The 13,676-nt window shown below is 37.5% G+C and overlaps 1 pseudogene across 1 annotated transcript; it reads left to right on the top strand.

Annotated features, from left to right (window-relative positions):
* Window positions 1–265: 265 nt before the first annotated feature.
* On the top strand, window positions 266–2,295 carry LOC140511362 (epidermal growth factor receptor substrate 15-like 1 pseudogene; annotated as a pseudogene). Its single transcript, XR_011969516.1, has one exon. The product of XR_011969516.1 is annotated as an epidermal growth factor receptor substrate 15-like 1 pseudogene (transcript).
* Window positions 2,296–13,676: the final 11,381 nt, after the last annotated feature.

Genomic DNA, 13,676 nt, shown 5'->3' with positions numbered 1-13,676 from the left:
TGTCCTTATTGAAGAAATGACTCACTCATCGTAAATCACACCAATGAAAGGCTGCGTTTTGCTAAATCGGAAGTAAGCCCCTGTAGTTGAGGTTTGGACCGTATGACGAGGAGAATTTTGCCAGATCAAGACATCTGCGCTTAGGTGCTAGGACTGGTGCAAAGGCTTTTGAGAGTACCTCTCAAAAAAGAGAGGAAAGGTTTGATATCCTTGAATGGTTCAGAGTAAAAAGGATTTGGAATATAAAAATCAGGGTTCAGGAGTGTGTCGCTTATTGACTTTCAATTTCCTCATGAATAAAATGGAGGTGACATTTATGTTTAGATCAATGCTGTTGAAAAGAGATGATGTATATACATTATTTTGAACTTATCATGTGCTATATAAATGTGAACTTAGACCCCTCCCCTTTACTCCCCGCCGTAGGTTGGTCGGTGCCAGAGCGGTGCGATGATGGCGGCCCCGCTCATTCCACTCTCCTGGCAGTTTATGACTGGAAATCCGTTATATGAGTTCTATTACAAACAGGTAGATCCAACACACACAGAGAGGGTTGGGGCTGGTGAAGCTGCACTTTTTCTGAAAAAGTCAGGTCTCTCTGACATTGTCCTTGGAAAGATTTGGGATCTGGCAGATCCGGAGGGTAAGGGCTTCTTGGACAAACAGGGATTCTACGTTGCCCTGAGACTGATAGCATGTGCGCAAAATGGCCACGAAGTTAACTTGAGTAGCCTAAACTTGAATCTCCCACCTCCCAAATTTCATGACACTAGCAGTCCTTTATTGGCTACACCTCCTTCAGCAGAGTCCCACTGGGCTGTTAGGGTGGAAGAGAAAGCAAAATTTGATGGAATTTTTGAAAGCCTTTTACCCATAAATGGTTTGCTTTCTGGAGACAAAGTAAAACCAGTTCTGATGAACTCCAAGCTACCTCTTGATATCCTGGGCAGGGTCTGGGATCTCAGTGATATTGACAAAGATGGACATTTGGACAAAGACGAATTCGCTGTGGCGATGCACCTAGTATATCGAGCCCTTGAGAAAGAACCAGTTCCATCTGTACTTCCACCATCACTTCTACCACCCTCCAAAAGAAAAAAAATTGTTTTTCCTGGTGCCGTACCCGGTTTTCCTGCAAGTCCCTCACCCAAATATAGCCTGTGCTCAACTCCCTCCCATGGCAGTGTGAACAGTCTGAACAGCATGGGAAGCTTATCTCCCAAACGTAGTGTAAAACAAGCCCAGCCAACAGTGAATTGGGTGGTACCAATGTCTGCTAAAGTGAGATTTGATGAGATTTTCTTGAAAATTGACTTGGACATGGATGGCTATGTAAGTGGCCAGGAAGTGAAAGAAATATTTATTCACTCGGGCCTTACTCAGAGTCTCTTAGCACACATATGGGCCCTGACTGATACAAGGCAGACGGGAAAGCTGAGCAAGGAGCAGTTTGCATTAGCCATGTATTTCATTCAGCAAAAGGTTTATAAAGGAATTGATCCTCCTCAGGCTTTGTCCCCTGACATGATCCCTCCCTCAGAACGAAACACTCCTCTTCAGGATAGTTCAAGTACTCTTGGATCAGGGGCATTCACAGGAGTAAAAGAACTTGATGATATCTGTCAGGAGATTGCTCAGCTACAAAGAGAGAAGTATTCCTTGGAACAAGACATTCGAGAAAAGAAAGAAGCCATTAGACAGAAAACTAGTGAAGTGCAGGAGCTACAGAATGACTTAGACAGAGAAACAAGTAATTTACAAGAATTAGAAGCCCAGAAACAAGATCCCCTTGATGATATCGACCAGCAGAAAGCTAAACTTAAAGATATGCTGAGTGATGTAAGGCAGAAATGCCAGGAGGAAATACAGATGATTTCATCATTAAAAACTCAGATTCAGTCTCAGGAATCCGATTTAAAGTCACAGGAGGATGACCTGAATAGGGCCAAAGCAGAATTGAACCGATTGCAACAAGAAGAAACCCAACTAGAACAGAGCATCCAAGCAGGGAAAGTTCAGCTGGAAACAATAATTAAATCTTTGAAATCAACACAAGAAGAAATTAATCAGGCAAGAAGTAAGCTTTCTCAACTGCAAGAGTGTCACCAGGAAGCCAACACAAGTATTGAACAGTATAATGAAGCACTGAATGGGATTCCTGGTGATAGCATGACAAACTTAGCTGACCTCAGTGAAGGAGCCTCACAGAAAGAAACTGGCAGTTTGGGAACTATTACTAAATAGTTAAGATTTACATTTCCCACTGTTAACAGCAAACAAGTTTATCAGTTTGTAGATTGTGTCTTCTTTGAATTTTGTAAAGTGAAGGTTTTTGGTTGCAGTCTTGACATCCACAGCTCTTGTAACCTAGCTTTCATCACTATATTTTACTTCAGTACTTACTTTGTAGTTGTGGGTGAGAATGATATGTAAGAACTGTTTTGAAGGAACCTCACTTGCAGTGAAAGTATTTGTACAGTGATACTCAGCAAATGTTCTTTAGTAATGTGTCTGTTTAACTTAACCAAAGATGGATACAAATATTTTCTTTGCTGAGCTTATTGCTGCCATGTTTTCTGTGATAGATATTTTCTTCAGGAGTAGCATCTTTAAAATGAAAGTTTAAGATAAGGTTCAAGGAATATGGCAATCAGAAGTTAATCATAAAAAGAGAGACCTGCCTAAAATATGCTCTGTCAGTGAAGTGATAGTATCCTTCCCCTGTCTGCTCATTCATCTGAAAGAACATACCTGGGGGCTGGGGTGATTATTATTATTCCACTTATCTGAAATGTTTGTAACGTTTAAGAACTCAGCACTTTATTTTAAACCTTGTGACTAAAAAGCACATATCACAATATTAGCTATGTAGGTTTTTAGTTCCTTTTGTTTATTATTTGGTTCTAAGGATGCTTATTTGTATCCAAACAGCATCCTGAGATAATAGCTTCTCCCATTTATTGCAAAGCTTCCAAATATTTTTCGTGGGATGAAACAGAATTTTCTCTTTAATCCAGTTATTTTTGTGCTGTTGAGGTGAAAAGAATGAAAGCAATTGGTCTGAAAGTTTTGGTGGCTCTTGGCTCTACCATCCTTGTGCTTTTTATGCCACATCCTTGTACTTAAATGTTACTACTGACATTCTCTTGGGGCTCTAACTCCTGTCCTTTTCTGGCCTCATTTGTTAAGTGGTTCCTTTTTTCTTGTAATAATGCAAGCTTCTCTTCCCTAAACATGCCTGACATCTTTATATCAATTTAATTCTTAATATTTTTCCTTGCTGTGTAGCTGTACGGATTGGTCATACCTATCAACTAGGGAGAATTATTTCTCTGGTTCTCTTGCACACTGCTTTTTAGTTTTCCTAATTTACCTCTTTCTCTCCAGCTACTGCTTGATGCCCTGGCATTCCTTCTGTACTACCTCTTCATTTCATTTACCAGTTAGCTTTCTTCTTATGGGACTTTCAACATGTGATCCAAAGTAACTTTTAGTTGTTCCACAAGTTTTAAAAGGTCAGTATTTCCTCAAAGAAATCTTTATGTTACAGAGTCTATTAACATTACTTTAAAATTAAATATTATTAGTCTTCTCTTTGATAACTACATGAGCCAGAAGTTCAAATTTTCTACTATTCATTACTTATTCTGTGTATTTTTTTTCCATTTTTATTTAAAAAATTGCATATTTTGTTTTGTCTAGTATTCTTAACATTAGACCTTTGAACTGTGGTAATTAAGTTTTAGTTCTTAATACAGTTCACTTTTAAGTATTACTTCTACAATATTTCATAAGATTGGTTTCCTTGGGGAAAAAAATTGTAATTGACATGGCAATCAATGTGCTTTGTAATCTGGCCAACTTTCTTCCCCACAGATTTTACTTTTCTCATTATTTTTGTTCATCTTTAAAGTATAACTAAGTTTACATGGAAGTTAACTAATCTTGGGAATGTTTATGTCATAAATGTTAAGTAAAAACTGCCAGTTTTTGAAAAATAACAATAAAATCCAATAATTATCTTATTGTACAAATACAACTTTAAAAACCTTAAAAAAAACATATTTTTTTCAAGAAACACAGGCTTCCTTTTAATTGTTTATATGCCCTTTCCCTAGCTCACCCAATAATAAATATCTAAATAAAACCATTGTAGTAACTATACATTCATTAAATAACAGCACTTTCAAACCAAAAACAAAACAAAACAAAATTGTCTTCTAGAGACTAGTCCCATAATCAATCAATAAAGCGCTAAACATCAACTTCATGCCTACTATGTGCTGGAATAGTTATCATGGCTATAATGGCAAACCAGTTCCAACCCTCAAGAAAATTACAATTTACTGTGGGAAACACCATACACATGTGTAAGTTTATTTAAAGAAAACTACAAGGTCATACTGGGTGGTAGGAATGGGAATTGAATAGAACTTGAAAGGAAGTTTAGGATTTAAGAGGCAAAGACAAGTAGAATGCATTAGAATCCAGGAGAATGCCCTTTAAAGTGAAATATAGAAATTAACAAGAAATCTTATACTTGTTCAAAAACCACTTCATAAGTACAAAGCGGGGGACATAAGGATACATAGCAGTTCATATTTTAAAAAAGACTATTTTTTGCAAGTAAGAAATGAATGGAAAAGTGTGATATGGCAATTGCTCTTTTGAATATTACCCCCTACCCTCTCAAAAAAGTTAGAATCTTATACTTCCTTGAATAGCATAGTATCCATGACTTGGGCAATGACAACCCCACTCTATCTTGCCCTGGTCATTATTTTTTAATTAATTAATTTATTTTTAGTTTACAACATTCAGTTCCACAAGCTTTTGAGTTTTAAATTTTCTCCCTCTCCTTCTTCTCCCCTCTCCCCAAGATGGCATGCAATCTGATTTAGGCTCTACGTATATATTCATATTCAACATATTTTCATATTAGTCATGTTGTAAAGAAGAGTTACAAGCAATGAATCATGAGAAAGAAGGAACAAAACAAAACAAAGGATAAAAGAGAGAGAGCAGCTGGTATGCTACATGTGCATTCAGACTCTGTAACTCCTTCTTTGGATGTGGACAGTATTTTCCATCAGGAGCCTTTTGGAGTTGTCTTAGAACGTTTCATTGCTGAGAAGAGTTAAGTCTATCAAGCGTGGCTGCAACTGTGTGCAGTGTTCTCCTGGTTCTGCTCCCCTCACTCACTATCAGTTCATATAAGTCTTTCCACGTTTTTCTGAAGTCTGTCTGCTTGTCATTTCTTATAGTACAAGAGTATTCCATTACATTCATATATCACAGCCATTCCCAATTGATGGACATCACCCTAATTAATTAATATCTGGAATAGTATGTTTTGAAAAATACATTGAAGAACTGGAGATGGTTCAGAATACATAAACCAGGATAATCAAAGGTGAGGAAATCATGTTAATTGCAAATAGACCATATGAGGATATTTAGGGGATGGTATAATTTTCTTTAAGAATTTCAAAAGCTTTTACATGGAAGAAGGATAGAACCTAAACTTAGGAGTAAAAAGGATAATAACAACTTTTTATGTAGCACTTATTGTGTTAGACACAGTGTTAAGTGCTTCACAAATATTATCTCATTTAATCCTCATAACAACCCTGTGAGGTAGGTGGTATTATTATCATTCCCATTTTACAAATGAAGAAACTGAAACAAACAGAGATTAAGTGACTTACCCAGGAACACATAGATAGTAGGCCAAATAGGAACTCTAGTCTTCTTGACCCCAAAGCATCTGGTACTCTCCCCAATGTCTCACCCCACTGCTTCTTACAGGTGACACACTGGGAGTTTCAGAGATAGATTTATTTTTGATGTGAGGCTATTCAGATGTGGAATGGGCTGACTCAGAAGGTTGTGGGTTGTCCCCTCACTAGGGGTTCTTAAACAAAAGCTGCATAACAACTTGTTGGGGAAAAGGGAGTGTATTATAGAAGGGGTTCCTCTTTTGCTCTAGGTTGAACTAGATGACTTCTGAAGTTCCTTCCAAAACTGATGATGCAGTGCAGTGATTCTGTAATGATGGAAAAATCTCATTCTGGCTTCAATTTTCATAATTTAAAGTGAAGATATGGTTTCTCCCTTCATTGTTTCAACAATATCTCTACTTTCCTACTATTTTTTGTAAATTTCATGGCTAGCAGGTTGGAATATTGAATGGATCTCCAGTGACTTTTCCTTTATCTATTCATTGAATGATAAGAACTCCCCTTGCATTCAGAATATAGAGACCTTAAATAGCAAAGCATCATGAAATGCATTCTCAGGACTGAGTAAAATCACTAGTTCAAGCAGTACGAGAGAGAGAGAGAGAGAGAGAGAGAGAGAGAGAGAGAGAGAGAGGAACTCACAGACCCCTAATTCAATCTATCAGTAAGCTACATGGTGGGAAAAATCATGCTCTAAACCTATATTACATACTGTGACACCCTGACAACTTCTGGAGATTGCAATGAGTCCTGTCAGAGAGCATAAACATTGACATCCATTATCAAGTCTACTGTGAACACTGATGTAGACACACCTCCAGGGAATGAAACATATTGGTCACTTTATCTCATGCTGGAATTGAACTGGTGCCCTTTTTTCCTTTCTTTCCTTCTCTTTCTTTTTCGTTCCTTCTTTTTATTTTTATTTTAAGGAAAGGAGAAGCAGGATTTTCTCATCCTTTTAATATGGTACTAGAGATCATGTGTGAACCAGTTTACCTCCTGACATGGCCTTCTTTTTTCCTCTGCGCAGTTATTCCCAAATGGTGCTGTACCTCTTGACAAAAACTGTCAAACAGCACAGCTGGAGTTAATAAACTGAGGAAGGATGCCCATTACCCACTACAGACATCCCTGTTGTTTGATGCTTTCAGGATTTCATTATCTCTGCATCAGCACCAGTCATCTTGCCTCTGAAAAGCCATCAAAATAACGCAGCTTGAAATGATAAATGAAAGTAAGGGAACGATTGTGGCACCAAGCCTCTGACTCGCTGGGATTTTTTCTTGGTGAACACAGATTTGTACTTTCTGTTCTGTGGCAGGCATATGCCTCCTCACAAAGAGCCCATCCAAACCTGCTGGTGGGCATGGTTTTCTTCTCATGCAGAACACATTCCCATGTGCTATGGAAAAAATATAAAGAACAACTGATTGTTCTTTCTCAGGGAAAAAAAAATGATTTGAGACATTCTCTGCGAATAGGACTGTCCATATTTTCAATTGTCAGAGTAAATAGCACAAGGCTGAGAGGGAAAGAGAGGAAAACACTTTCTTGATCATATTAAATATGTTCTTCACAGAGTTACAGAAACTGGAAAACTGAAATTGCTCTATCCAATATAATACTATATTTTTTATGTAACACACTATATGTGCCACAGCTGGAATGCATTCCTTTCTCACTTTGGCCCTTTTTCCAATAGCTTTCACTTTCTACTTGGAGACTGAAGCCTTTCCAGATATATATATCTATGTGCATGCCACATTCCCTGTTTTCTAATATCTGCTCCTTGATTCCTCAAGGAACTGATTTTTATTTTTTAATTTGGTCTTTCTACCCCACAGTTTCTCCAATATCCAGCAGGCATTTACTCAATGCTTGTTCACAAAGAAATGTGCAGTGCTGTACCTAACATTCTCCTTTTACCAGCTGATTTTAACATTATTTTGTGAAGGACTGGATTGGCAAATCAATGAAAAACTAAATACTTCCTCTACCCTAAGCCATATTCTAAACCTTTGTGGGATAAAATCCTGTAACAAACATAATTTCAATAACTTTGTGAAAATGGCAATTTTGAATGATTGTCTTCTCATTCTGACATTAGCTTGGGGAAGTCATATATTAATAATAATCAACTCACATCTATATAGCATGCAACAGTTACAAATATCTTTTCCGTGTATTATTTCACTGTGATTCTTACAACAAACCTCTGAGGTGAACAGCACAGATAGTAAAATCATATTATCTCATGCCAGAAGAGAATTCAGAAATAATTGAAGCCAACCTTCCTATTATACAGATGAGGAAAAAAGCCCGGGAAAGGGAAATGATTTGCCCAATGTCATATAGAAAGCAGAGCCAGGTTTCAAACCAGGTAAATGATTCCAAGTCCTCTTTCCACTCTTAATATGGTGGCTCATTCTTATATTCATTTTACAGATGGTGAAACTGTAGCTTGGAAGAGTTATATAACCAACTCTATGTCGTATGCCTAAGTAAATGCCAGGGTTTATACCGGAACCCAACTCTTCTGTCTTCAAACCCAGTGTTCTCCCTACCCTGTATTGAGTCAGGAAGACAGGTTCAAATCCTGCCTCAGACACCAATCAATTTTATGACCCTCACCAGGTTACCTAATCTCTTTTTGCCTTACTTTCTTCACCTTCAAAATGAGGAGCTTGGATTCACTCATCTCTAGGATCCTATCTTTATATTTATGAGTTTAGGATTTAAGAATCTTATTCCCCATGACTTGCCAGGCATGCTGTGATCGTGTAGGTTCTCCATTGGCTTTGTTACTGTCACTGTGAAATTTCCCACAGTTAGGCTGTCTCATCTCTTTGGTGTTCCATATATGGTCACAATAACAACAGGGAACTTCCTTTCTATGTAATCCTCTTGTTGGGAACCAACTTCTTGTCCAGATTATTTTACCAAGAGGAAGACTGAGAGAGAAACCTTCTTCTTCCCTTTGGAGGAAAATCACTGTTCCCAACAATGCATATTAAGTTTCTCTCTCCAGAGTTCCCCCTAACCCATTCCACTAAAAAAAAAAAAAATAGAAGAGAGCAGAAGTTAACTGGTCTCAACTTGGTCTCATACACAAAAAACACACTATTTAATCTCTCTGAACCTCAGTTTGCTGATCTGCAAAATGGAAATAACTTTCTGGTGACACTCTGAAGTCATAAATACCTTTGGTTATATATTTTATATCACTAATTGTCCATAATATGCTGCAACCTACATATATACTCCCCTCTTCTACTCTACACCAAAATACCTAATTGATCTTTGGGTTCTTGAAGTTTTTATTCTTCTGAGACTGTGGTACTCCATGATTCAGTCATACAGAATCATCAAGAGAATGTTAAAGTTTTAAGGTAGATTTTTGTTCACGTATCCAACAGCTCAGGATTGCTGACATGGCTGTGTAGTTCCCAAATTCAAATCAGTCCAATCTCCTCTTCTGTTCAGTTATGAGCTGGTTCATTGCCCATCTGCCACTCCAGCCTGTCATGGACTAACTCAGTGGGCTTGTCCTTCCAACTATGTGTCACCATTTTGTGAATATGTGCTTTATCTATTTTATCTTTCTAATGTGACATGTTGGGCTGATTTTTATGAATCATCACAGCTGCCCTTGAGGAAGCCTTATGGTATACTAAAACTCAGTGTAATCAGCACAAGGTTATCTCAAGTTGAAGCAACTGGAGAACCTCACTCTTGATAAACAATCTCTTTACCCTTTGGGTGTGCACTGAAAATCATCCCACGATACTGTATTTATTATATAAATACAGGGCATATCTACACTGCTGCCCTCATATTCTATGAGTGCTAGAAAGAGCTGGCTTATCTATGGGGATTGCCCCCATCTTAAATGGCAACACTAACCTGTATTATTCTGGGTTCACTGGGCACAAATACACTGTGACCACATACAGTGAGTCTGCCCCAAGGAAAGATTTGACTATGGTGCAAAACATTGGTAATAACGGGAAGGAACTTTCCTCATTCCCACTCCCAATAGCACTGGGCAACTTCAAGTCTTTTACAGACTGTATGATTTCTAGAGGGTCATATTTGACCCACTTAACCTTTTGTGTGGAGAACAAATCGATCTATGAGAATTCCCCATTTCTTGTAAAAGACATAGAAATTATGGGTCCCCATTTCCAAAGTATTATTTCTTATCATTACTAAGAGAGGATTATTCTCTCTCTCTCTCTCTCTCTCTCTCTCTCTCTCTCTCTCTCTCTCTCTCTCTCTCCCCCTCTCCCTCTCCCTCTCCCTCTCCCTCTCCCTCTCCCTCTCTCTCTCTCTCTCTTTCTTTGTCTTCTGTCTCTCTCATTCATTCATTTTCATGATTCATTGCCTTCAAAAAATAAAATAAAATTTGAATTTAATAAATAAATTTCATTTACATTTTCACATATTTAATTATTTTAATTAGAGATAGGGTTATGTTAACTACCCTACCCATAATAAGAACAGGTTACTTTCAATTAAGCTTAACTGGAAGGGAAAAAAAAACAGCACAAAGAAATATGAACTGCTGTACCTAATGTTCTTTTAACAAATTATTCTAACATTACTTTGCAAAGGTAGGCAGAGGTAACTTGACCTAAGCATAGTCATTAAGCCTAGTTTCTTATTTTAGATACTTAATACACAAAAACTGTGTAATGTTGACATTAAAGGATTCATGAGACTCACTTTGACATTTATTAATCGGTTATTTCTGTACTTTTAGTGCAAAACCATTTTTAGATCAATGTACAAAGACACCTTAAACTGGGAAAATCTCTCCCTCTAATTAAGGCTATTTTACCTTTATGATGTAGAACATATTAAAAGAAGGGGTTGGACTCTGAATGAAGTACCCTGGCTTCAGAATATGTCAAGTCAAAATCTTGGTATTAATTCCCATTGCTTTGATGATCCCTTTGTTTTATATATCAAGGTTCTCAGTGCAGACTACATGTTATTGTAGGTTAGCTGCAACCCTATTATGATTTTATTATAATTAATGATAGTGTCTGTGCTATCAAGAATAGCTCTTGTGGTGAGGAAGACCTGATTTCAAGTCTTGCTTCTGAGATCTATGGACTCTGTGATCTTGGTGAAATCATTTAACTTCTCCATGCTTTAGTCAGCTCATTAAGTCTCTAAATTGCAAGGAAGATACCAGTCTTAGTGTTAGAAGAAATTTCCTCACCTGAGGGTCCCCTGCCTAAACCAAGGAAATCACAGTTCCAATCCCTATCCCTTTTCTTACTCACTAGTGAATGTAATAGGCTTGAAGAAAGGTGGAAACCTGGGGCTTTCCCAGGAACCTGATCTGCAAATTGCCCTGGTGCTTTATGGAAAGACATATTAAGAGCAATTGGAAATTACTGTTCAGTTCTCTAGAGAGTAAATTTGAATTGCTACCATAAAAGATCAATAACATACATATACACACATACGCATGCATATATGTGTATATATGTAAATCTATGTATATATACATATATATGTACATGCATATACATATACACATACACTATTATATCCTGGGAGAAAACCCTTGGTTACATTTTCCCCTTCTTGAAAATCATTCTCATCCCCCTCTCACTGGAACCTTAGACTCTGACCAAAGTCAAAGAAGGTGACTGAAAGAACTGTGGCCTAACAATGTTATACTGCAATAAAATCATTAACATTACTACTATAAGCTACTCTCTAGAGGTATCAGGAGAAAAGAATACTGAGCTTTTGAGCTATTGACAAAACTGGAAGCAGATAACCCAGTCAGGAAGCTTCTATTTAACAAAATCTTGAAACAAAGATGGGAAAGTTGATCAAGAGAGAATTGGAGGTAAAGACATAATCATAATGATATTGATCAGGATGATAGCTAACATTTAATATGGTGTTTATTATGTGTCAGGGTAGCATGCTAAGAGGTTTATAAGTAATATAGCATTTGGTCCTCACAACAGCCCTGAGAGATAGGTGGTATCATTATACCCATTTTCTTGTATTTTTCCTTAGTTTTGTGTTTGTCCTTCATTTTGTGTTCATTCTTCATTTTCGAAGAGGATCTTGACATCATAGAAATGATGATAGGATTTGCATTTAACTTTGATTTGAGTGAGGGAGCGCTGTGCAAGGTCACCAGCCTCACTTTCTCCTCCAGAGCCACCGGAGCCACTGGCTAGATATTCATCAGGATAACTGGAGATGGCTCAGGATGCAAAACTATCCTGGCCCTTTTCCAGCTAAGGCCTTTTCAGATGGAAGGAAGGAAGGAAGGAAGGAAGGAAGGAAGGAAGGAAGGAAGGAAGGAAGGAAGGAAGGAAGGAAGGAAGGAAGGAAGGAAGGAAGGAAGGAAGGAAAAAATCTAGCCAGTAACCTTAAGTTAAGTGAACAGCCTTGAGTCATCAAAATTCACCATCCTTTGGAGAGGAGAGGAGGAGGGAAAGGGAGAGGATGAGCCGAGTTACCCAACTGGCTAGGTCCCCATTCAGGCAGCTTGAACTACTAATATGTGTTTGTCCTTCTTTTTGAAGAGGACCTTGACATCAGGGAAATGATGACATGACTTGGAGTTGGCTTTGATTTGAGTGAGTGAGGGCTGTGCAAGGTCACCAGCCTCACTTTCTCCTCATGGTCATACAGGTAATAAGTGTCTGAGACATCAGAGTTTATTATATAATATGATGAATCCTTGATGAGAAAAAAAAGAAATACATCCATCACCTATTTTGTTTTTTGCCTATATACATTATGAAAAGGGTAACCATTCTCTAATAGATGAAAACCCCAGAAATCCTAAGTAGAGGCTCATGTCAGGTATAGAGAATTTCTAAATGATTCGGGTCTTTCCTAAGGAATGAGAATACAAGTTATTTCTTTAGAATGAATTATGTTCTTTGGTATACCTCATTGACTCTTTCAGGCTGCTTCCTAAATTGTAAAGAAGAAAGCTAGAAAACATCTTGGATGATTAAGCAAATTCATATGTTATCTTGTGACAATAGTTCTATTACATAGCGCTTTTCATTAAACTTTTCATGTTTATAATGCTAGCTTTCAAGACCCTCACAATCAGAAAGTCATAAGTTCAGTATGGGAAACTTTACCTTTGGGACTTTAAAACGTCTCCATCCCCACATAAAAATCACTACCTGGCACTACCCAGTATGTTAACACCAATTCCCCTTGCAAACATACAGTTCTCAAAATGGATGAAAGTTTTACTGAAAAATATGAGCAAATAAACTCACCACTAAGCCCCTAGACACAAAAACATGCCCAGGGAGTAATTATCTCTGGTCACTAACAATAATAAATAGGCATATCCCATAGGTGGTTAAGCAGCAAAGTTACAATTCAAAACCAGATCCCATAAATCCAAATCCATTTCCATCTCTGTTTTACCCCATTTTACCTATTCATCTGTTTCTTGATAATTTTTGTTTTGTTTCTTCTTTTATATATTATCCTCCCCAACTAGACTATAAGTTCTTCCTTTTCCTTCATATTCCCTAGAGGCCTTGAATCATGCTCTTAAAACAGCTTGCACTTCAAAATGTGCCATCTGGGAGCTTCAAGGGACCTTCAATGTTATTTAAGCCAATTTCCTCATTTTACAATTGTGGAAAATGAGTGCTGGAAAGGTTTAGTTCCTTGCCCCAAAGCACACAGCTAGTTAGTAGGAAAGCTAAGATTAAGACCCAAGACACCTATCTGCTAGTCCAGTGTCCTTTCCAGTGTTCCACTAAATGACTTTCAATAAATATTCATTGAATGAATACTTTTGCAGCAATCTTGCAAAGTTCTCAAGATTGACAAAGCAAAGGTATAAAATGCCAGTTTTCATTTGAATATTATTATAATGTGGCTTTATTCACTGATGCAGTAGCATTAATACAATTA

This window comes from Notamacropus eugenii, chromosome 6 (genome assembly GCF_028372415.1).
Source record: "Notamacropus eugenii isolate mMacEug1 chromosome 6, mMacEug1.pri_v2, whole genome shotgun sequence".
Classification (NCBI taxonomy): domain Eukaryota; kingdom Metazoa; phylum Chordata; class Mammalia; order Diprotodontia; family Macropodidae; genus Notamacropus; species Notamacropus eugenii.
This window is presented reverse-complemented; position numbering and strand designations above follow the sequence as displayed.